The sequence below is a fragment of the Xenia sp. Carnegie-2017 genome, unplaced genomic scaffold, assembly GCF_021976095.1.
Source record: "Xenia sp. Carnegie-2017 unplaced genomic scaffold, XeniaSp_v1 HiC_scaffold_23, whole genome shotgun sequence".
Lineage (NCBI taxonomy): Eukaryota > Metazoa > Cnidaria > Anthozoa > Malacalcyonacea > Xeniidae > Xenia > Xenia sp. Carnegie-2017.
The window spans coordinates 12738412-12761872 of record NW_025813486.1 but is presented as its reverse complement, the minus strand read 5'-3'; the positions used below and the strand labels follow the sequence as shown (position 1 = coordinate 12761872).

Sequence of the window (23461 nt, the reverse complement as noted above, 5' to 3'; positions counted from 1 at the left end):
GATGGCGGTATATTAAAGAAGGTGAAGGGGGATTGAGTTGCCTTTGGTGTTAAGAGAGGGTTTAAGTTTTGATATAAGAAAGCTTTCATGAATCGTAAGGTCATAATTGTCGGAGGAGGAAGAGAGAATTGAGAAGTTATTAAAATCAGCAAAGTGAGATGTATTTCTTATATGGAAGATATGTACTCTTCCGATCATTGGATCACATACCTCTTTTCCTTAACTGTCTCAACAACCAAAATCCTAACATTTCTTTTACATCTGAACTGGTTAAAAATGATAAAAATCTATAATATGAAAGTGCAACAACGCCAATTACGGATTAACATTTCGAAGAACTTAACGTAAAAAAAGCGATGAAGGAATTCTCGAATACAGGTTAAGAATTGGAAAATGATTGTTGATTCATTACTTTGAAAATGCTAGTTAGGGTTAAGTTGAACTTAGTTTGAGTTGAAATTCTCTACTGGGAACAGTCGTCTTCTTACCACCTCAACAATTTGAAAATGGCAATGCTTGTTAACTACAAGTTATAATAAAGCTCCCCAATATACCTACCCATGGACGTGCTCTTTAAACCTAAAGTAGTGGGAAAAGTGCATAGGGCATCATTGATGATGGTGTTAGATTGATTTTGGCGGTCATAAAGGAAAAGTTTTTGTTTTATTAAAGTAAGGATCGTGATTAAAAAAGCCTGGAAAGAATGACCAGGTTGTAAAAGAATGCAAGATACGGCTCTTCATGCTATTTCTCTAGGAACTTTATACTAAGATAGTACAGTTGTTATATACTAAGAATAACGTATGTTTCAACATGGAAATAGTTATATTCCAAAGATTTTGTCACTTGTCTGCTTTAATTCTTTTGCAATTTCTTAACTCATACCTAATTTAGCCTTTGACATTTTAAAGTCTGGCAAACTCACATTGAACACTCAGTGGTAGTTTGGGCATGCGTAAAACAAATTTGTGAATGACTTAAATTTTTCTAACATGTACTCGCTCATCAATTCGTTTATAGCACTAGCCCATAATTTGCTGTTTGTTCACGAAAGATAAGGACGCAACACAATTGAATCTTCATTGGTTACATGTGAGCAGCTCACATTCAGCGCAAACGGTGATTTTTATGCCTCGCGTGGCCAAAAATACTAAACATGTTTGATAAGTGGGAAAGATTGCATGAGCCATAAAACTCAATAAAATTCATACGCACACAGCGAGCTATCGCCTGAGCTAACGGGCACATGTAACTTTTGGCTTAGTTGATAGCTCTCGTGTGCTGCAGGCTTAAGACTTGCTCCAAACGTAAAAATTTACATGCACCGAAAGCATAAACGACTAGAAAAAATAAGAGAAAATGTAAAAATGGACTTTTGGAACAAGCCTAATAGATTATGGTGTCATAATATAAGAATCACTTTTTCGTTTGACACGCGCACGCCCGGCTTACTTCCTAGGACTGGAAACAAATTGATACGGGTAAGAGCTCCGGTCACTTCTGAGACCATACCTGCACCTTAACTAATAACGACAAATAAAAATCACAAATCTTAAATGGCTCTGTTCTGACATCAATATAAAATTATTCTTCACCTCATATAAAATGAAAAACCTATTTAGTTTTAAACACCCCAGTTTCGGCTATCTTTAATCCATGGTAGTTTACAATTTTAATTGCTCAGGATTTAATTCATGTTACATTGGTGAAACCACCAGACATCTAGCCAACAGGATTAAAGAACACATAGCTTCTGACAAAACTCACACATCTACAAACACCTATAAAAAAATCCTAACTGTAAATCCAAATATACTCGCTCAAGTTTAACCGCCAACAATCAATTTACTCTGAAATTTAAGAAGACTTGCACTCTTGTAAACACAAGCCAAATTTCAACAAACAATTTCAACATTTTAACAACATTTTCAATTTGTAAATATTCTAACTTGTTTCTATCACACTCATAATACTTAATTACCATGTAAGAATAATTAATATTTTGTCACAACTTACACAACTCGCATAAAAGCTAAATGCTTTTTTTGTAAAAAATCATCGTCTTCTCATATAATCTAAACCACTCTACACAAAAAAGGCCTCTAAAAATATGCCTTTAAAAAAGAAGTTTGGAGTTTCGAGAAGCAAAAGGAGAATATTCCCAAGAAATCAATATCCTGGTAGTGTGAGTTCACAACAAGTTATTGCTTCTGAAACGGTTCCAGAGTATGATGAAGAATCGCGTTGTGAAAGCGATAAAGCCCTCCCACGAGATTTATCATCTCTTTCCAAGATGAAATGGAAATAGCACAAGAACAGCGATCTAGCGAGCGATAACACAGAAGAAGAGACAGGATTTTGTTTGATGCACCTCTATATCTTGGCCTCCATTTCTTAATGTTTTTGGAGCCCAACATGTAAGTCAAGATATGTCATGATGGAGGAAGAAAAACAAAACAAGATGGGATTTGCTTCATCACTAAATCTTAAATGCATGTATAGAAATTGCAAGTACATCAGCAGTTTTTACACATCGCCAAAAGCAGAGAAAAGCAGGCATTTGAAGTAAATAGAAGGGTTGTTGCTGCTACCAGGAATATTCGTGTTGGCCATAAGTTTCTGGTAAAATATGCCGGTGTTATAAACATACCCATAAATGACAGCTCATATTAAAACAATATCAAGGCTTGAAAAATTGCTGCTAAGGAAAGCATGGACACTGCTGTTGAAAAAATCAAAAAGTATTATGAACCTTAGGAAGACAATAATTATTATTTTGGCATATCTGCAGATGGTACATGGGGAAAGAGGATGTACTATTCCGATTATGTATGGTTACTGGAATGTCGTTTGCAACTGGCAAGGTTATTGATGTAGAAATTATGTCAAAATAATGCAAGAAATGTGGATATTTGAAAGGAAAGCAAGGAAGAATTGAATTTTTTATTTAGCACTTCTTATAGTTAAATTGGCAAACACTTTAGCAATTTGTCACTTCAATGATGGTGAAGAATCTCTTATGAAGATTCTGGAAAACACTCACATAAGCCATGGGTTGAATACAATCTGGGATTTCGGAAAGTTGGACATGAAAAAGATGCGGTATTAAAAAAGAAAGCCAACAGAGAAAGCTAAAACATGGAGGAAAGCTGAGACATCTCAAGAAAGGATGCTGTAATGATTTAGAAGAGAGAGAAACGACAGTTTATGAGGCTTTCCAAGCTGAGAAAAACATTTATATATGAATTATTATACTTTAATTTCTCGAAATGTTAATTTTAGGGAATTGTTTCATATAAGAAACACAATATCTCAAAAACTATTTCAGATATCACTCTAAAATTTATATAGTACATTTTTGAACCTATTAGCTGTGCAATAAACCATTATAAGATGTATTGGAAAACTTGTGCATAACATATGGTTTTTTTGTCAAAGTGCTTTGAGCGGAAAAAAATGTTATAAATTTTAAAGGAATTTCTCAGAACATGCTTACCTCACAAGCTTGAAAGTTGTTCATTGCATAGATCTCCTATTGGTCTTACTCCATGGAAAAAATTTAGTCTGCAATGATAATACTTTTGGAGGTATCACGTTTCTAATAATGCTTACTTTCAATAGCCGAAATTAAGTACAGTTAGTCTCAGTGGCGATTGGGCTTTGGAATAAAGGGGATGGCTTTGAAAATTTTTGAAATGAAATTTGGAATGGAATTCTATTCAATAAACAAATCATATCAACTCATATTAAATTATATAAGTTTGAAAATTATATAAGTGGTCTCAAAGCCTGTAAGGAATTAGCTCTATTTTAAATGTAAATAAACTCCAAAGTTGTTGAGTCTTATAGTTCTCTCGATTACGTAACTGTTTTTTCCGCTTGTAAATAATATATAAAAAATTTTCAGCATACTTAGTAAACTATTAGTCTTACGATATCTTTGGAACAAAAATAAAATATTACACAATCTGTTGTTGAAACTTTTGTATCATCTTGAATATCAAGAAAACGCTAAAACACTAAAACCTAAGTAAGTATTTATTTGTGGGTAGCAAGCCTCCCCCTGGACCCTGGTTGTAAGAGAGTAGTGCAATGCCCACCATATTAGTTAAAATTTGCATTGTAAATAAAAAAATCTTTATTAAAATCATCAAACACGGCGACTTTGACGTGCTTGCAAAGCCAAGAATAAGCAACAAAATATTAAGACTGATCCAGACTAAGTGAAAAAACAAACTGCAGCAGATTTTGGCGTATATTTACATTTCTAAACACATTAATGTGTAATCCATTGGTAATATTATATTCTTTAGAAATTAAAAACCAATAGTGCCTTCCTGAAAGCAATTTTAATTTAAACTTTTGGAGCTATAATTTATTTCGACTTACACTGGATCCGACGCTGCATTAATTTGTTAACATCCAGAGAGGACTTTCACGATAACTATTTCACTAAAATGTTGATCTTTTGTACGTTTACTTTTTAAATGCAATAACAATATCATCGTGATTTAAGAAATAAGCTGTTTTCTGTTAGAATAAAATATAACTTTCTTAGTATAAGTGATTTGCCCTTTTTACGTTCTGCTGAAAGACAGATTAATACCAAGAGAAGCTTTGTCATGTTTCTGGTGTTACCCTTACAAAACTACTTGACCAAATCTGCCGAGTTACAGAGTGTTCTCTAGAAAACAAAACAAGCAAAACAATTATGTATTCTATAAGCAATTATACACTAATGCATTAAAAACTGCTCAGTGAATTGACAGTTCTGCGCCTCTGGGATTTATTACACCTTGTTTAGTATTAGTTGAAGCAAAAAAAGTTAAAAACTTAAAATTTAAAGATATTGTTATACATTGATTTTTATTTTAACTTTTTTGCGCAAAGGATGTGCAAAGTCAAAGCGACATTAATTGAGTTATAAAAACCACAAAAACGTAATCATATTTCCATTAAGTTGCTATTAACAATGACAAGCGTATGACTAAATCTAACCAGGTGTAAGAAGTGCCATATCACACTTAAATTTATATTATTGAACTTAATAAAAAGTTGAAAGACGCAAAGTTTAAAAGTCTTAGCACATGCTTGATTACAAAGTATGATCTTAGCATGTTTGTAATTGTAAATTATTTTTTACTCCTTACAAAAGGAATTGTTTGCTTTTGTTTTTCAAACGTCAAGTAAGTAGTTTTTCTTTAAAAGATTAATAATTCCATAGAACTCAAATCCTGGCAAATGTGACGTAGAAATTTTATGAAGAATGCTAATTGTTATAGATGTAAATTTTTATATTTTTTAGCCTATGCGGTTGCAGAACAGCACTATTAACTTGTCTATTGTACCATCAATGAAACTATATTAACGTCATTCATTATGCGCATTATGTATGCGCATAATGTCCGTAAATGCAAGAAGTAAATGGTATAAATACCGTTGACATTGCCATCGTACCACACTTTAATCCAAAGCAAGAAGGTATTTGAGAAAAAGGAACCATTATAAAGAACAGCAGTAAAGGTACGATAAAACGATTAATGATAACTTACATTATTACTGTGTGATTATATAATATCACGGATTTTTATAGTGTTATTTTTTAGTTAGATAAAGGGGTACTCCATCATTCTTCCAAATAAATAGAGCATTTGACTTGTACACATGGATAATTTTTTGTGGCTCTCAATTAAACACCGAGCATTTGTTTTGTATTTAGACGTTTTAGGGACATGAGACAAAATAGAATATTTTTTTTAGCATGTAGTATAAAGCTATGCGTGATAAAGTTCAAAATGTAATTGAATAGATTATTTGAACAAGTTTAAAATTTTAAAGAAAAATGGATACCACGTACGCAGAGTTTGAAATTGCATGTTTAATAAACGCAATACCTTAATAAAGTAGTTTCTTTACTTTACATTTATTTTAAACACTTGAATTCTTTTGTTGTTTTTGTAGAGAAACTTTTAAAATGCAATTACGCGCCATTAAACTCTTGATGTTTGTTGTTGTGATCTGCTCCGTGTCAGCCAGACCAGATTATTTAAAAGAAGCTGAAGCAAAGGAAATAAATGACAACGCTCAGAAACTAATCAATGCCGAAAATGATCCTAAATTAAAGTTTGCTCCGAAACATGTATCATACGGAATTTATAAAGTTGTAAGTGTATCAGAAAAAGATAATCCAAACAGCTATTCCCGATTTCATGCATGCATTTTCCTTCTTTGAATTTCTAACTGTTTTTAGAGACGAGATTTTGAAATCAACCGTCTGCACGTGCACTTGCTAAAATTATCAAAAACTACCCGTTAAATTTTTTGCCAAAACAGGGCATATAAATTCCTATTGGTTGATGAAAATTTAAAAAATTTTCATGAATTGATTTTGCAGTTGTACAGCACAGCACGCATCAACTAGTACATGATTTCATCATTTGGGAGTTATACGTGGATTCATTCAAGCATCTAATGACCATGCTCTTTCCTTTTCAGATTTGTCCATTCGTTTGTAATCACTTGTGTTTTATTAAAATGGGAAGTCGCTACTTATGTGATAAGTCTGTTCAAAAATGCTGCCATAAAGAATGCTCAAAGTTTTGGAAATGTATTAAAGTTGGTAAACCATCGTTCCTCTGTTATTCTCAGACATTTGACAACACTTGCAAATGTCGAAACTCATTGATAGGCAAAAGTACGGTGGCCGGTACGGGTCACCATAAAAGTAATTTAGAAAGCATAACAAACAATAAGAAAACATCACTCAAAATCATACTACACATTTCAAAATACTCACTACACATTTCAAAATACTCGATACACATTTCAAAATACTCGATACACATTTCAAAATACTCGATACACATTTCAAAATACTCGCTACACATTTCAAAAATACTACACATTTCAAAATACTCATACACATTTCAAAATACTCGCTACACATTTCAAAATAATACTCACACATTTCAAAATACTCACTACACATTTCAAAATACTCACTACACATTTCAAAATACTCACTACACATTTCAAAATACTCACTACACATTCGTCCCAGTCTTACCCTGGTCTGGCCTGCCCACGGTCATCATTAGTTTCCATCTACGAAATTGACATGACATCATAAAGTAAGCTTATTAAATATATAATTCCGCATTTCACAAGACAAACAAAATGGGACTTTGGGATAATAGCATGAACATATTGGCTGAACTCTAATCAGAAATTCCTCCAGGGTTATGCTGGACTTGGTCGGGCAACAACATTAGTAGACGATCTACATATCGCCATCGAATGTATTTGCAGTGGCTTTCGACACATGTCCGTACTTTAATAGCAAAAATTTGAGTATATGAATTTGCATTCGCTATGTCGCGTACGTACTTCAGACCTCTCAACCTCAAAACACATAAAATCTGGAGAATGATGCAAAAAAATCGGGAGATTTCAGTAAAAATCTGGAGATTGATCTACCGGCAGACAAAACCAAGTAAACACAAGTTCTGATTTAGAGAAAGTCTTTTTTCCTGCTTATAATTTACTTAAAACATGCGTGGACCTTAACAACACAGAAATAAACTTTGTTTTGACAGCTTCAATGCTCAGCATTATATGCAGTAGCTGCCTTTTTGGAACTATCCAACAGTTCTTTTGTAGGACTCCACTTGTGGCACGGTACAGTCTGCTCTGGATACTGCAGCTTCGTGGCCAGCAAACTTGACAGTGTAACCTCCAGCCTCATTGACGCTCTGCTCTCGGTCTTGTTTTTCCTCACGATACTAAACAATCTCTCGTCCGCAACTTCCGCCATTTTAGAAACGTGATAAAATGTGAGAGACTGGTAATGATGACCTAATTTGGAACAAGTACTCTATATATGGCCATAGTCGATAGTCCGTCATGAACTAAATAGCTGGGTAACGGTTTGTTAAATTTAACTACGGATTAGCACAGAATTGGCGCAAGAAACGCCAAAAATGAAATAATACAACAAAAAATTTGTTCTGTCAGCTTGCGCCACTGTTTATCGTGAGATTTTTCTGTCTTGTCGTGAGACCGTGAGATTGAACTGAAAACCGTGAGTCTCACGACAAAATTGTGAGACTTGAGAGGTCTGGTACTTGTGTGATGCGTTAGAAAAATAACAAGGAAACCAAAGAGGAAATTACACAAAGTGCTATAATTTGTTGCACAAGAAACGCCAAAGAAAATGAAAAGTTCGGTAATTTCGAGTAAAAGCAATAAATTTAGAACTTCAATACCAGTCACGTCAATAAGTGCATTAGTTGAACTAATGATTGTTGAATATCACCAATACAAATACAATTACATGCAATCTGTAGATTTACCACTCATGTCGTGTTTTCTAACTAAGACCAAGAAATCCCTGGAAGAAATATTACTAATTGTTCATGTACGCGTATCGCATATTTTGATGGTATTGTGGCGATATGTTTGTCTATGTGCCAAATTCCACATAGACAACTTATCGCCACAATAGCATCAAAATATGCGATACGCGTACTGAACTATTAGTAATATCGGAAGCGTATATTTATATTAGCTTTCTGCCATCACGTCAATTTCGTATATGGAAACTAATAACGACCGTGGGCAGGCCAGAGAAGGGTAAGACTGGGACGGATGTGTAGTGAGTGTTTTGAAATGTGTAGTATGATTTTGAGTGATGTTTTCTTATTGTTTGTTATGTTTTTGAAATTATCTTTCAGGTGACCCGTACCGGCCACCGTACAAAAGGGAGCTACAACATCCTCATGTAAAAACATAATAAATACAAGATTAAATTGTAATAATAAGTTTAATAGGGCGTACAAATTTTTTCACACTTGTAACGTATGGTTGACATCAAAAAAAAACTTTGCTTGCTCCTCTGATATATTTCTGTAATCGAATTAATGCCTTAATCATACATTGCCTTTTATAAGAGACTTAATTAATTGCGAGAATTCCGACTCACGCCATTTTTAATTAGAAAGCTCGTTCATCTTTACAGCCACTTGTCAAAATAATTTTTTATTTTAACTTAGGGGCTGATTACCTGTGTCGGGTAACCTGGATTCAACTTAGCCTTAAATGATTTTGGCAAACGGAAACGATTCAATACTTATCATCAGATAAATCTTCACAATCAATTTCACAATATTTTGATTTAATAACCGCGCAAACCATTTAAAATTAAAACAACCAATTTGCCTAAATTGAGATTTACAACCGGAATGACGTATGGTGCTTTGCAAACAATTGTGATTTTTACCCTAGAAGTTATGCCTCCTTTGAATCCCTTGCTATCCGGGCCAACTCGTCTTCATATAATCAGGCTCTTAATCTCACTTATTATCACAATACAACTTTCTAGCATCAGCCCGGTTACACGATTACGTGACAAATTTTTCAGACCGGGCTGAGTCTCAGCCAATGTCCACTGAGTAAATTTAAACGGTCTCGTGAGACCGTGTAAATCACTAAACGGGGGATAAAGCGGCTGATAGAATTTATAGACGTGAAATACCATGTGAAATAGACGACAGGAGTTTTAACGTACTACACTGACAACGAGCAACAAGTTGCACGAACGCTGTCACTTTAGTCATAAACTACTGGCTAAACATAACATGTCTTGTCCAAAACCATGTCCAACCGAGTAAAAAAACAATTTATCGGCGTCTTGTAAGCTTTGTATGAAATTTTCAATCGTTTTTCTGTAATTAATATGAAGATATGATCAAGATATCATGTTTTTCGGAGTCTCTTTACACCATGTCGTATCAAAAACAAATTAAGTTCACTAAATCGCACAGTCAGCAAGCGTCTGGGATAAAATAAGACTTCATACCTCCAAAATTTTTTAGATCCTAAGGCTTTAAGCAAGTAAATGAATTTACTTGATTGTATTAAATACACCAAAAGCTTTACCTGTCGATAGTTAAATAGTATAGAGAACAACTAATATCGTAATACGTATGTGATTACCATATTGCCTGCCAGTAAATTGCTTTTTTGTCCAATAGGACTAACGATATGGCTAACGGCAGTCAGTAAACTACTTAAATATACAGCAGCCAGTTGCACAACAATGTGGCCCTACTCTATAATTCTATACTGTGGTTAAGCACAGTATAAACATGTAACAGAAGGCTCACTCGGCTAAAATTCAGGCGTATTTTTTTACTACTGATGCGTGAATCCCAGCAAGATACTTTCACAAAATCAATATGTAATAGTATTGCACGAGGATGTTATTTAACTAATAGTTCACGTTTAAAGCAAAAGTTTGCCGAAATTTTTACAAAATGTTATCATCTTGCAAAGACGATAAGGTTGCAAGCTTTTGTAGTGAAAAGCGATGTATTTGTAAAAACTTGTGTATCTTCTATGTTGATATAGCAGAGTTATCTTGCGTGTCTCCTTAGAATTTGCTTCAGGAAAGTGGGAGACAAGAACATCAAAGGCACTGACACGAGTTGACCTTCTGTTATAACATCTATTTTGTGATTAAATGCTTAGCTAAACGGTGTTCGTGCAACGCAATTTTACTCATCGTTTAACTAGCCAACGAATAGGGAATTTATACGGTTTGTATTGGCTAAACGTCATTTAGTTTAAACGTCTTTCGCACAACCAGCCACAGGATAATTAACAACTTGTCAGTTCAAGTTGAAAAATAAACAATATTAGAGAAGATAATTGTTTGTTTTCAATATCAAAAATTCAAAAATGTTAAGATTTTTTAAAGCATTGTCATGAAATCACAGACAAGAAATATCAGTTGTGTGGTGACTAAAGATGGATAATATTAACTATAAAGATAATGCTTATCCAACTCTGTTATCACTCGACCCGGTCTGATGGAAATCGGTTACTAGTGTAATTGAGCGTCAGTATTTCGAAGTCGAAAGAACGTCGAAATAGAGTCTAAACAACGACTTCGAGTGAGCGTTAGTATTTAAACGTTGAAAAAAGGTCGAAATAGAGTCGAAGCAACCACGCCGATTGATCGTCTGTATTTCAACGTTGAAAGAGCGTCGAAATAGAGTCGAAACAACGACGTCGATTGAGCGTCGGTATTTCGACGTGGAAAGAACGTCGAAATTACGTCGATCTACGTCGCAATGTCATTTCGACTCGATTTAGACGTCGATCCGCAGTCGATTGCCCACTGGGAAAGCATTTTGGAAAATACCCATGAAACGTAAACGCCTAAACCTAATCTGATGTTTCGTCCTTTAACTAAAAAATTTCAATGCTGTTGTAGATTTTAGGTGTAATATTTGCTGCTGTTTTCGTTCAAGATATTTTTTTAACATTATATTATCATTCTTAGATTTCTAGATTAAAAGACTCATCTCAATCCTCTGCACAGTTGACCTCCTCAAGAGGTGTAGTTTTGACTCCTACAGGATGAACGTCATGTTTCTCCTTTGCCGTTGTATTTTTTCCCTGATTGTAATAAGACTTCAAGATAGCTTTTTGCAAGTCATTTAATACTTCATACTGCATTCCAGTACTAGTTGCCGCCATGTTCATAAGGTACACGTGTGTCGTGTTCATGTCGTGTGTTGGTGATATATAGATAGCATATATAAATCAAAATGGCGTCAATAAGAATGCTTAGAGGATCTCCTACATCACATACATGCGACGTTCTCAAGTTAAGAAGTCTTGCTTCAGACATTTAGAACATGCAACACGGGTGTCATTACAGTATATTGGACTTAGATGTAGTATCTCAATTCCTCTTCAAATAAACTTAATGATAGTCTGCTCAACCGGAATTTTTTTTCCATTCCCGAGGGACAACTATTTCCTCATCAAAGTTATTCGATTAAGCATTTGTTCGTGTTGGTCTTACCCAAATATTTTGTTCTTTTGGTGCAAATTTGACCGTCTTGTTATCTGATTCTTACGTCATTTTATTGCGTGTACAGGAAATGTGTGGGTGTCAATTGTTTATTGTCATTGTGAATTAATGTGAAGCGAGTTGTTTTTAGTTGTGATGTGTGATTTAGGTGTGATGTTTTTAGTTGTAACAGACACGTTTTCATTTTGTAGTGTATACGTTTTTGAGCGTGTCAGTGCTGACGGAGGCCAAAACGCATCAAAATGCATCAGTGTGGACAGAGAGTAACTGTGATTATACAGTTATGTGTGACACTCTATTTTGTTGGTTTATGTCAAATTATACTAACGGATGATAGCTACACCACAAAACCTAAAATGTAACACCAAAGAAAAACGTCAGTTCTACCCCAACGCCATTCTCTCTGGACTGAATACCAAAGTGTTGAATTTTAATCATTTCCTTTCATTCGAAAAGGAAGTTGAGAAGTTTATGTAGCAGTATAAGTTAGATTGCTTGAAGTGAAATTTTATCGGTAAAATTTATATGCAATGTATTTGCAAAATATTTTAGAAAATCCTGAAAGGCACAGCGCTTTGCGATTGAAACTGATACAAGTTTTACTCCCGAGTTCACTCTTAATATAGAAGGATCTACTCCCACGTATCTATTCCACAGTCACTAGTCATTAGCTAACAGTAAACAGTCCTTATTTCACATCCCAACGTCAACAGTCTACAGTCCACAGTCCAGTCCAGGTTTTAACACATGCCTTAATGAAAACTTTAACAATTTCAAGTAATAACACAAGATTTAAGACCCATGGTATAGAAGCTAACCAAGTATATCAAAATATGAGTTTAGTCTTACCACAATATTCGACCAGAATACAACAAAGTATACAGTATACTACAGAATTATTTAGATCTAAGAATCGGCTAAGTATAAGGTTCATCGCTTATTCATTCAATTGGAAAAGCAATTCATTTTTGTTAGTACTTAATGCTTGATTTGTCAGAGAAGACTTCACATTTCCTGCAATTATTATTTATGATTAAAGAAGAAGCAAATTCTAAATTAAGTAGTTTAAACACAATTTGATGATATGATTTCAAAGGATAGTTGCTTGTTGTACGCAGTTTTCTTTGTGTTCCGTGCAGGCGCAGAAACAGTGGAAGATTTTACTTCACTTTATTTGAAAGAGTTAGGCTACGATGAATTTTATATTGGTTTAATACCTTTGTTTGGTCTGGTGACACAGTTGACTGGCGTTCCTATTTGTGGTTATTTGGCAGATAAATATCAAATGCGTAAGTTTATTTTAATTTTGGCAGTTTTGATAAACATACCAACAGTCTTGATGTATGTAGTTCCCAGAGAGATAAATTTACCATGCAAAACAACGAGTCGTAAAGAAGAAAGCAAGTTATTTTACAACGAGACACAAGCAGAGTTCATAAATCGGTCCTTAAATTTAAAGGAGTACACAAATGCAAGTAATTATATGACTTTAAATAACTTGACAGACTACAAAGACGCGTGGAGCGATGGTAGTGGTCTGCGACTTTGGTATTTTGTGTTTTTATGCTTTTTGAGTGGAATTTTTGAACTATGTCGAAGACTGGCAGTTGGATTGGTAACTGTTGCTGCTGTAAATTATGCTAATAATAACAAATTCAAGTTTACTTGCTGCTTTGGATGCGGTAATATAGGAGCAGGATTAACAATTTGCACTGTGTCAATTGCTGCAGGATATTTTAAATACACGAGATGTGCTGTAGAAACACCAAGTTTTTCTATTGCATTTCCAGTGGCAGCAGCTCTGCATTGTTTCATTTTATTTGGGGTATTATGGTTGAAGTTTGATTACGAAGAAAAGATGGAAAAGATTCACTTAAGTGAAGCAATTAGGACTTTAATGAAACGGGAACATATTTTTATTCTGTGCATTGGTTTACATGTGGGTGCTTGTGACGGATTTTTTAGTCGTTGGCAGTATTGGTATTTGTTGAAAATTGGTGCAAGTACAACATTTATGGGTGTAGAAAGACTTCTAGAGCGGCTGATATTGGCACCATTTTGGTATCTTGCTACTAGTCAGGTACTTAACCATTTGGGGAAGCACATTACAATGACACTTTCTCTTCTTTTGTTTGCTGTTTCATTTGCTTTTCTTGCATTGATGGAAAATCCATGGCTTGTAGTTTTTGTTGACAACTTTGCGATGCCAGGCTATACCTTATTTTATACAGCTGCAGTTTTTCATTTCTCAAATTCGGAGTCGGAATCACTGTTTGCACACATTCAAGGTTAGTGTAAACATGCTTATAGAAGCAGACTTAAATTCATCACTATATAGTTAAAAGCCATTCGATATTATTTTTAAAAACTGTACGGAACACTTTGTAGATTTATGCTAGTTTTTTTTTTCAGAAAAGACATAATTAAGCAGCACTAAATTACGCCATGCAACATGGATCATGACTATTCTCCAGTTATTTGTCTTTAAGATGATAATACTTATAGACCGTGGTGAATCTTTAAAAGATGCTATTCCGTTGCACCCCTAGCGAGGCCACATAATTTTTACACTAAAAAGTAGATAACAATATTTTTAACCAGAATCTGTTGCTCTTAAAGCAAAAACAGTGCACAATTAAAAGAAATATTTTCTCAAAGTTTGCGCTGTAAGAGTTTTGATAAATAAAGATTTCCATTATTTTGTGCCATCTACGCATGCGCACACTTGAAAAGCCTGTTCTACGAACGCACAATTAGGATGATAAGTTTCCTCGAAGGTTTTCTCTCTTTTTTGTTAAAGTAATTTCAGTTTGGTTTGATTGTCGAAAACTTTGCGATGAAATTGACGAAATCAAAAAAAAACGGAAAATAATTTGCTGACAATTTCTTCAAATTGGCTCTTAACAAAGAGCAACTAGTAATGCTTCTGATACTTCACAATAATAGAAAAAAGAAGGGTATGATGAAGTATCGTAAACAATTTTGAGTTGGTCAAGTTTTTTGCATACGGGAAGTTTATGGAGAATTTTATTGCTTGATGAAAGAACTTGCGCCTTTTGACAACCAGCTGTTTTTATAAATGTTCTGCATGGTTCAATATGAAAAAATTCTTATTGTTCAGCAGGATTTGCTGATTAAAAATCAATGATCAGCAAGTGAATGTTTCATGGAAAAATATTGTTGAAGACGACACAAGTCAATTACCTGTATTGATTAAAATAACTACATACTAATAACGCAGCGATTTGATTAGTTTCCTTGTTTTCCTGTTTGCTATCACTTGACCGACGTTTTTACTTTTTCTGGCCAAATAACATTTGTTATGTTCACGCAAGCGTACATTTATTTCGCGCTGAAAATTTCGTACTTTGCAGAGTAGTGTCACCTATGGAATCACATCTTTACGTTGAACAAAGAGAAACAATTTAAAATTCGTTATAAAAGACTGTTAATTGTTGGTTTAAAACACTGTCTTACTAACAGCTAATTTTCAAGCAATACAGTACAAGTTTTCAAGGCTAAAAGTCCATGTTTATCAAACATAGGCTCACAAAGTGAGATAATGACATTGTTACGCTAACATTTATAATCCCGTGTGTTTTTTAAAATATTTTGTCTTAAGCATTAGACAGCATTTAGTTTTGCCAAGTACTAAGACTTTTCCTTTTAAGTGCCATTACTTATCAAATGAGCAACATTTGATAAATACATTTGTTACGTTACATTTTATGGTAATTATATACACTTTGAAATTTATATTTAAGATATAAAAGGAAAAACAGTGCAAAAATGCTTACATGCTGCTCAATACTACTTATATCAAATCTTGTGAACACCTCTACTTGAATAGTTAATGCTTTTCTAAATAAGTGTAATGAAAATATTTTTATTATGATACTAATAATGGTTTTTGACAAAGAATACTCTAATTCCAATTTTTTGAAAATTTCCTCAATCCTATTCCACATTTTATTCACTGTTGGTATTGCTGTTGGGAAGCATTAATTTTAGGTAAATTACGAATTTTTGTCTTTGTAGGAATGCTTTTTTTAATACTTACCTGAATCCTGAATCCTGAACAAATTGGAATCATGTTAATTCTGCATATATATCTGTAATAGCGAAATGCAAGGTCTTTATTTTAGTATCGACCTGTGCTAGTAAATGAAGTTCTTTTCTAATTTCCCTATTCTACATAGCATTGTACAACCTACAGTTTTACTTTTCCACAGAAAATGAAGACTGATATCTTTTGATGGTGCTTGATCTTGCTATGTTTTCTCATTTTGACAACTCAGTTACTGTAGTTTGTTCCAATGGAAAAGTATTATTTCAGTTATAAGAGTTGTTCCTCTTGCAGTCAAGTTCAAGTCAGTGCCTTTTTTATTCAAAAATTATCATAGTTATTAAAGAAATAATACTTGGAACATCTCTAGCTGTCTTATAACTTTATATACAAATGAATGTGACATAAATGTCCAAAACAATTAACTAGAGAAAGTACTGAATCTAAATCTGTCATTTGTGTATAGGTAATAGCAAATATTATGCTTTTAATGCAGATTCACATTAGATAAAAATTGCTGTATAGATTCACAATGCTTTTAATGCAGATCTAAAAAGTCTTGAACAAGTAATAACGTTCGTCTGGCATTGTCCTTGCACCCATTTTATAGATAAAAATTTATATGGAAGTAAACAAACATTTTCAGATACTTTAAACCCAAACTCTACAATGTAGTGCAATTTAATATGTAGCAGTTACAGTTATCACGGCATAGCTTGTCCATTGTGAACCAAGATACGCCTCTTCGACAAATACTACAAATCTTTGGGAGGATATATTTCATATTTGTTTGTCTTAGATATGATCTTTATATTATTAGTGAATAATTGATGGCAAGTTTTTCGAATTAGATCTAAATTTACATGATGGCCGAAAGTATGGTCAAAGTGTTCATTTGTATGAATTTATTTATTGATGAATTATCTATCATACGATTTCTCATCTATTTCAGCCAGTTGACATTTAAGTTTAGCTTGTTTAGATATGCATTCATGAAATTTCTTTACCCGTTGGCGTGTAACTTTACCAAATTCCTTCATAACAACGTTAAAATGCCAAAATCATAATGGTATTCGAGTATAACTTTCTCCATGATTGTTTTGTTTATAACATTGAACTAAAATACAAAAATAAATGTTTTCACTTAGAAGATAAATGCGTGAAGTGCGCATGCGTAGAACAGATTTGGCAAGTTTGCTTTTGCGTACGTAGCACAAAATATTGGCATCTAAAATTTATCGAACGAAAAAATGACGAACGTTTAAGGGAAGAATTCGCTCAATTGTGAATCTGTTTTGCTTGAAAAGCGACGGATTCTGTTTAAGGACGTTATTATCTATCTATTCATGTAAAAATTGTTTAGCCTCATGAGGGGTGCAACGGAATCGGTTTGCTGCGCCTCTTTAGGATGCTCATCTAACGGCCTATTACATTATGTCCTATTACAGCTATCAATAAGTTAATCTACTTCAACTATGTCAGTGCTTCACAAGCTTTAAACTTGGTATGTTTTGTTTAAGATAAGATGCTAAATTACTTGCAAAAACTCAAGGGACGTCTTAGATATATTTCCCTAGCTAATTAACTCGCATTTTAAATAACATTAAAACGACACCGTTTTAATAAACAAAATGAATGAGCACAAACTTCACGAGGAACTATATTTTATTTCTATTTTGATTTAATTACGTAAAAGGTTGACATTGCTAGTAAAATTTATCCCAGTAGAAGGTAATAATAAGGCTAGAAGGATTTCATCGGACATTTTACATTATTCAAAAAGAATTTTATTAAAAAAATTTCAGGTATGCTAACTCTTACTATAAATGGTATCGGTAAGGACGTCGGCTCATTGTTAACTGGATACTTCTTCAAAAATTGTGGCATCCGAATTACATTGTACGGATATTCAGTCGTCTCTCTTGTATGGTGTATAGTCCTTGTAGTTTATACTTTAAAAAGTCAAGAGGCTCATCATTACGAACGAGTGGAAATAGAAAAAGGAATGGAACTAAAAAATACTAAAGAGATCGTTAAGCAATGATAATGGTGTGTGTTTTGAAGTAACAAAAAATGTATCGTTTAATGATATTTACATATTGAAAAATTCATGGTTAGTACAATTTGTACCGTAACGATTTCTAATTTTGTGATGCATATTAAAAAAGGCCAATGTGTACATGGAAAGAAAGAATTATGTTGTTTTCTGTTTATCTCATCCAGTGGCGTAGATAAGGGGGGTGAGACAAATGGTGGATGCAATCAACAAATAATTATTAGGAAACTATATTTTTTAAGCGTTTAATCTAATAAAAAAATTATGTGGCGTTGAAAGTTTGGCTGTTATCTTGGTGAATACGATATTTAATATATAAAAGAAAGATGTTACAAATTTGTTAACGCATATAAACACAAGAATCTATACTTGAACTGCCTTGCATCAACTTTGTTGATTGCATTCCCAAAAGAACGAGTGTTGTTTACAATTGTCGTCGACACTTTTAGTAGGAAGAGTATTTTACAAAATTCAAATACTTTAGATGTCCTCGTGGTTATCATGCCGTACATTTACTATTCTCACGACTTTTTACGTGTATATGAGACTGTGTAGGAAGGCGTTATTGTTGGTAGCATGAATAATGCAAAAGTTGTTGAAAATTAGGTTTCGAGAAGAATTGAGTCAAACGTGGAAGAATATCAATGTCGTTAAGTCGTGAAGATTGCTTGGAGGTCAACAAAAAACTGAGGATGTTTATCTTGTAAAAAAAAATTGGCCTGATACAAAAGACGTTTCGACAACCTTAGCGGTAGTCATCTACTATCAAAATTGAGTCTGACGTCGAAATGTCAGTCAACAACAACAAAAACACTCCTTCTCAGGACTATACCAACCTGGACGAACTACATTTACAAACATGTTAACAATGTTATTAGGGCAAATCAACGGAACCCCGCCCAATTTTTCGGTTCTGTCTTTTGATGAAGACTTTTTTGTACTGTGATGTACTGATATTCTAGAACGATAGCTTACAGGGTTTGTACATTTAGGTTTCCATAGTGCTTTAAGCAGCAAATTATAGTTTTACTTTTGTTTTGAACACTATGGGGAAGGAAGAAAAAAGGAAGAGGCATATTTATGCCGTAAATAAATTTGTATATTATAATCAAAAGTCTTGACTTTCTTGACTTTCTTCCAAGAACAAAGGAAATTAACAATAAAAACTAATAGCGTGACTTAGTAATCCAAAATATAAAAAGTAAAGTTTAAAAAAAAGTAAATTCACGGTGGAAAATTTTAATCAAAAAATACCCGTTTGAGGAACAATACAAAGTACTCGGGTGAAATATAAAATTATTTTTAATTTAGATAATTATTTCTTTCAGAAAAAATGGGCAAATCATGTGTTCATTTTAATTAATTGAAAGAGTATTCTAACAATGTTTGAAGAGGAAATAATTAAACAATAGAAAAAGTACAGATGTCAAGCACAGAATGATCTCTTTTTCTCCTGATGACATACGCCAACTTGTAAGTATAAATTAGTGGCAGTATGACGGGCTGGAGCAATGCTTTATAATACTGGATGTCATTATCGAGTGTGATGCGTTTTCAGAAATGCTGTACTACTAGTGCTTTTAAATCAGTAAGATGTTCATTTCTCAATTCATTTCGGCAGTGATATGTTGCTGCAACACGTATACCAACTTTATTTAAATATCCTTCCTCATCTCTACGGACAATTTAAAATGTAAAATGTGTAAAATGACGTTCGTGTTACATCGTTTCTTGCGATCGATGGTTAAAAAAGATTAGCGATTTTCTTTACTTTCATTTGCTAAAACCTAATGACTTTTTACAACACACCCATTGTGAAAATGCTATTCTTTTTTAAAACCTACGTCAACTTTAGTGTTAAAGAATGACGAACATTGCAATTGTTTTGCATTTGTTTTGTCAAAGTTATAATTACTAATGGGCGTTTGAAGGCAAGACTGCACACAAATTTTGAAATCAGGAAAACTTTTGAAAAATATAGACAGCGATTATATACATACATTTTACAATATATTTATGCTTCCGCCTTTAAACAGGGAATGAATTAAATATTTTAATCCAAGCTCCACATCTTCTATTTGGTTTATGGAATAAAAAATAAGAAATATTTTTAGAGCAATTTTAGAGGCTGCGCGAATTCGATAATTGGGGGAGGGCAAATATTCATATATGCATGTTCCACCTTAGTAGCTTGTACTTAAATCAATTGTGGTTATGAATTAACAAAGTTAAAGCATACGAATACATGAATATTTGCCCCACCCCAATTATCTAGCTTGTGCGGCCTCTAAATTCCAAAATAAAACTTTATACAAAACTAACATACTTAAATGTAGCATTGTGTAATCATTTGCATATTAGCTATGAACTGTGAATCTATTTCCTTTTAAACCATGTGTATATAAATTGAAAATTACTTGATAGTTTTTCTATTTAAAAATCTTTGTCAAAGAAGGGATCACCATATTTAAAACAAAAGTTTGTAAGCTTTATCTCTTTATATTGCTTCCCATACTTCTGGGATGCAAAAACTATGCTTTTGTCAAATATTTGTAACCTAGCTAAAATTACGTGGCAAATTCCCAATAAAAGGCATTTATGACAAAGAAAAAATAATAAGACAAAGGTTTCGTTATTCACTCCAAACACGCCCAACTTAACCAGCAATGCAAATCGAAAATCATTCTTTAGGGATTAAAAAATTTGTTAACCAAATTTTCTTGATTAGATGGATGATATAAATTGAATTTCATTCTTGCAGAGCAAACACATTGCTCATTTTACGAAGGAATATACATTGGAATAGAAAGAGAGCACAACAAAAAGCAACAGCAAAGGTATTATAAAATGACTTCATGTAATTGTGTCTCGTTTCAAATGTTGTCAGTCATCAAACACAGATATTTTTCCAAAGAATTTTTAACATGTGTCTTAAAATTTGTCCTTAAAGTAATTTGTGCAGTCATATAACATGCATTAAGGTGTAAGTATCTTTAAATCATTTACTAATGTTGAATAACTTGATTTGAGCATCGAAAAAAGAACTACTGAATAATAAACCGAAAAATCTTTCGATTAAAATATTTAATGACGAAGCTTAAAGGGAAGACCTCAATTAACCTTTCGCAAGAATCGAATAACTTTTCTGTGTCTAAACATAGTACCATAGAAATATGTCTGACTTGCTGTTTACTTTAGGATCATTCAACGAAATGATTTCTAAAGCGATCAAAATGTTGATCCTCGTCGCTATAACCTACTCCTCATTGGCAAGACCTGATTTGGAATCAAGAGGACACAGGGCAATGAGGGCAGTCGAGCATGTAAATAATTCAGGCAAAGACATAGAGGAAGTTATCGTAGATGAAAATAAAATGCAGAAACGGAATGAAAATGACTTAAACGTCAATTCAATTACACCAACAAGTATTGTTGCACCAAGCAGCATTGAGTCATCAAACAAAGTTATGGCAACAACTAATATTTTGCCCCCAATCAATACTGTTGTGACAAGCAGTACAATGCTACTAAATAATATTGTGCTTCAAACAAATGTTTCTACAGCAACCAATACTTTAGCGCCCTTATCCGCCTATGTGACATCATCTCACGCTGTAACACAGTCTACTAATACTATTAAATCTACCGAAGCTCTGGAACTAATTAGACCTTTTAAAGTAAGTATACATAAAAGAAAGTATCATGCACTATAAATTAAACGTGTTTGGGGAATAAATTCAACGTGATTTTGGAAATGATTAGCAATTGCCCTCTTAATTCAAATCAACGTCAATAATCCTCATATTAGAAAGATTCATCATTAACAGTTAAATACCCTGCATGCATTTAAAGAAAGGCCTTTTATCATTTATCAATTAAGCTTTCTTCCTACTACAAAAATTTTGTTAAGGCATATACTCCCTTAAAAAAACAAGGGCATTATTAACAATTGTTAACGAAGAAAAAGACTAAACATGCGTGGTTCTTTTTTTATCTTTAGACTTGTCCATTCGATTGCAATCAGCTGTGTATTAAGAAGTATGGAAAATACTATAAATGCAACAAGAAGCTATATATATGCTGTCACATTGGGTGTTTGACATACAATAAATATGTAAAATTAGGCCTAAAACCGTGGCTTTCTTATGTCCTTACGTTTGAGAAAATTTGCAAATGTCGAAGTATGCAAATAATTTAAGGTTAACTTTAACATAGCATCAAGTAGTCGGAATACATTATTAAATTTAAGTGTTAACTTTGCAAAGAATGCCAGCATGTTTAACATATGTAAAATATGGTTGTAATATAAATCATAGTTCTTCAATCTTTTTTTGTTCATTTTTCTATAGCAGATTTCATAAAGTAAAAATAATTGCGTTATTTTGAAATCACTTACCACAACTATACAAAAATATCCTTCTATTTGAAATAGCTTATTAGCCTACGTAATAGAGTGCTCGTATAAATGTTAAAAAATAATTTATAGCCTTATTTTGAAAATTTATGAAAGTTTTGAAACATAATAACTAGAAGTGGAAAAAAACAGAAATTTGTGAATGTCATAAGTTTGACAATGAGTGAAATATGAAAGAAAAGGTTTTCACCTAACAAAAGTGTTCTCAACGGCAACGGAGAATGAAAATTTTTCTTTTTTTGCGCAGTTGCTCATCAGGCAACGTGAAGTTGTTTTAATGGCATATATGACTTCATTCTTGAGTTTACAGTGTAAGTTTATACTGCTGTCAAAATTTTATTCTATAGATACGGGGATTTAGGTGCATTTGATCTATGTTTGAGCTATTTTATTTCTGTGAATAGTTTTAAAGTAAAAAATAAGTTAAAGTTGTTGTAGTCAAAACCTGATACTTTCCAGATTCTATAAAACGCAAAATGCAACCTGAAGCACTTTGACGAATGTAAAGAAATACAAAACCAGTATATGCAGAATATATTTAATTGAATTAGTAGTATGTTATTGCTGTTGGTAAAGTTTCATTGTTAATGTATGGTGGCCGATTGTTCTCATGGCTCGCGATGAAAGTCCATGTGACTTCGACTCGTCAGCTTATCCGTCAGCGTTCAGGCGAACCATGGAAAACCGCCTTTACGGTCGCTTCGCCCGCGCGGGCGGTTTTTTAAGTAAGCGCATGCGTATTAAAGTTCTCTCTCCATATTTGCATCGTTTGCCCAGCGTTTGCCTGAACGCTGACGGATAAGCTGACGAGTCAAAGTCACATCGACTTTCATCGCGAACCATGCGGCGAACAGCAAAAACAAAATGGCGGCTATGGAGGAAGGGATTATGCAGCAAGTGAATCAAGACGAAAACTTGAGTCACTTTCATGTTGTATTACCAGAAAAAGTTGAAGATCACGATTGTATCGATGAACTTTTGATAGAAGGGGTCAGAAACAACGGAATTCTCTGGAATACATCACTACGTAATTACAAAGATATT

The 23461-nt window shown here is 33.4% G+C and overlaps 2 long non-coding RNA genes across 2 annotated transcripts; both read left to right on the top strand.

Moving 5' to 3' along the window:
• Window positions 1-14069: 14069 nt before the first annotated feature.
• Window positions 14070-18324, top strand: LOC124448750. The gene is made up of 2 exons (XR_006949236.1): window positions 14070-14169; window positions 17753-18324. It is a non-coding gene; the product is annotated as an uncharacterized LOC124448750 (long non-coding RNA).
• Window positions 18325-20752: 2428 nt separating this feature from the next.
• Window positions 20753-22498, top strand: LOC124449359. Its single transcript, XR_006949362.1, has 3 exons — window positions 20753-20840; window positions 21202-21680; window positions 22004-22498. It is a non-coding gene; the product is annotated as an uncharacterized LOC124449359 (long non-coding RNA).
• Window positions 22499-23461: the final 963 nt, after the last annotated feature.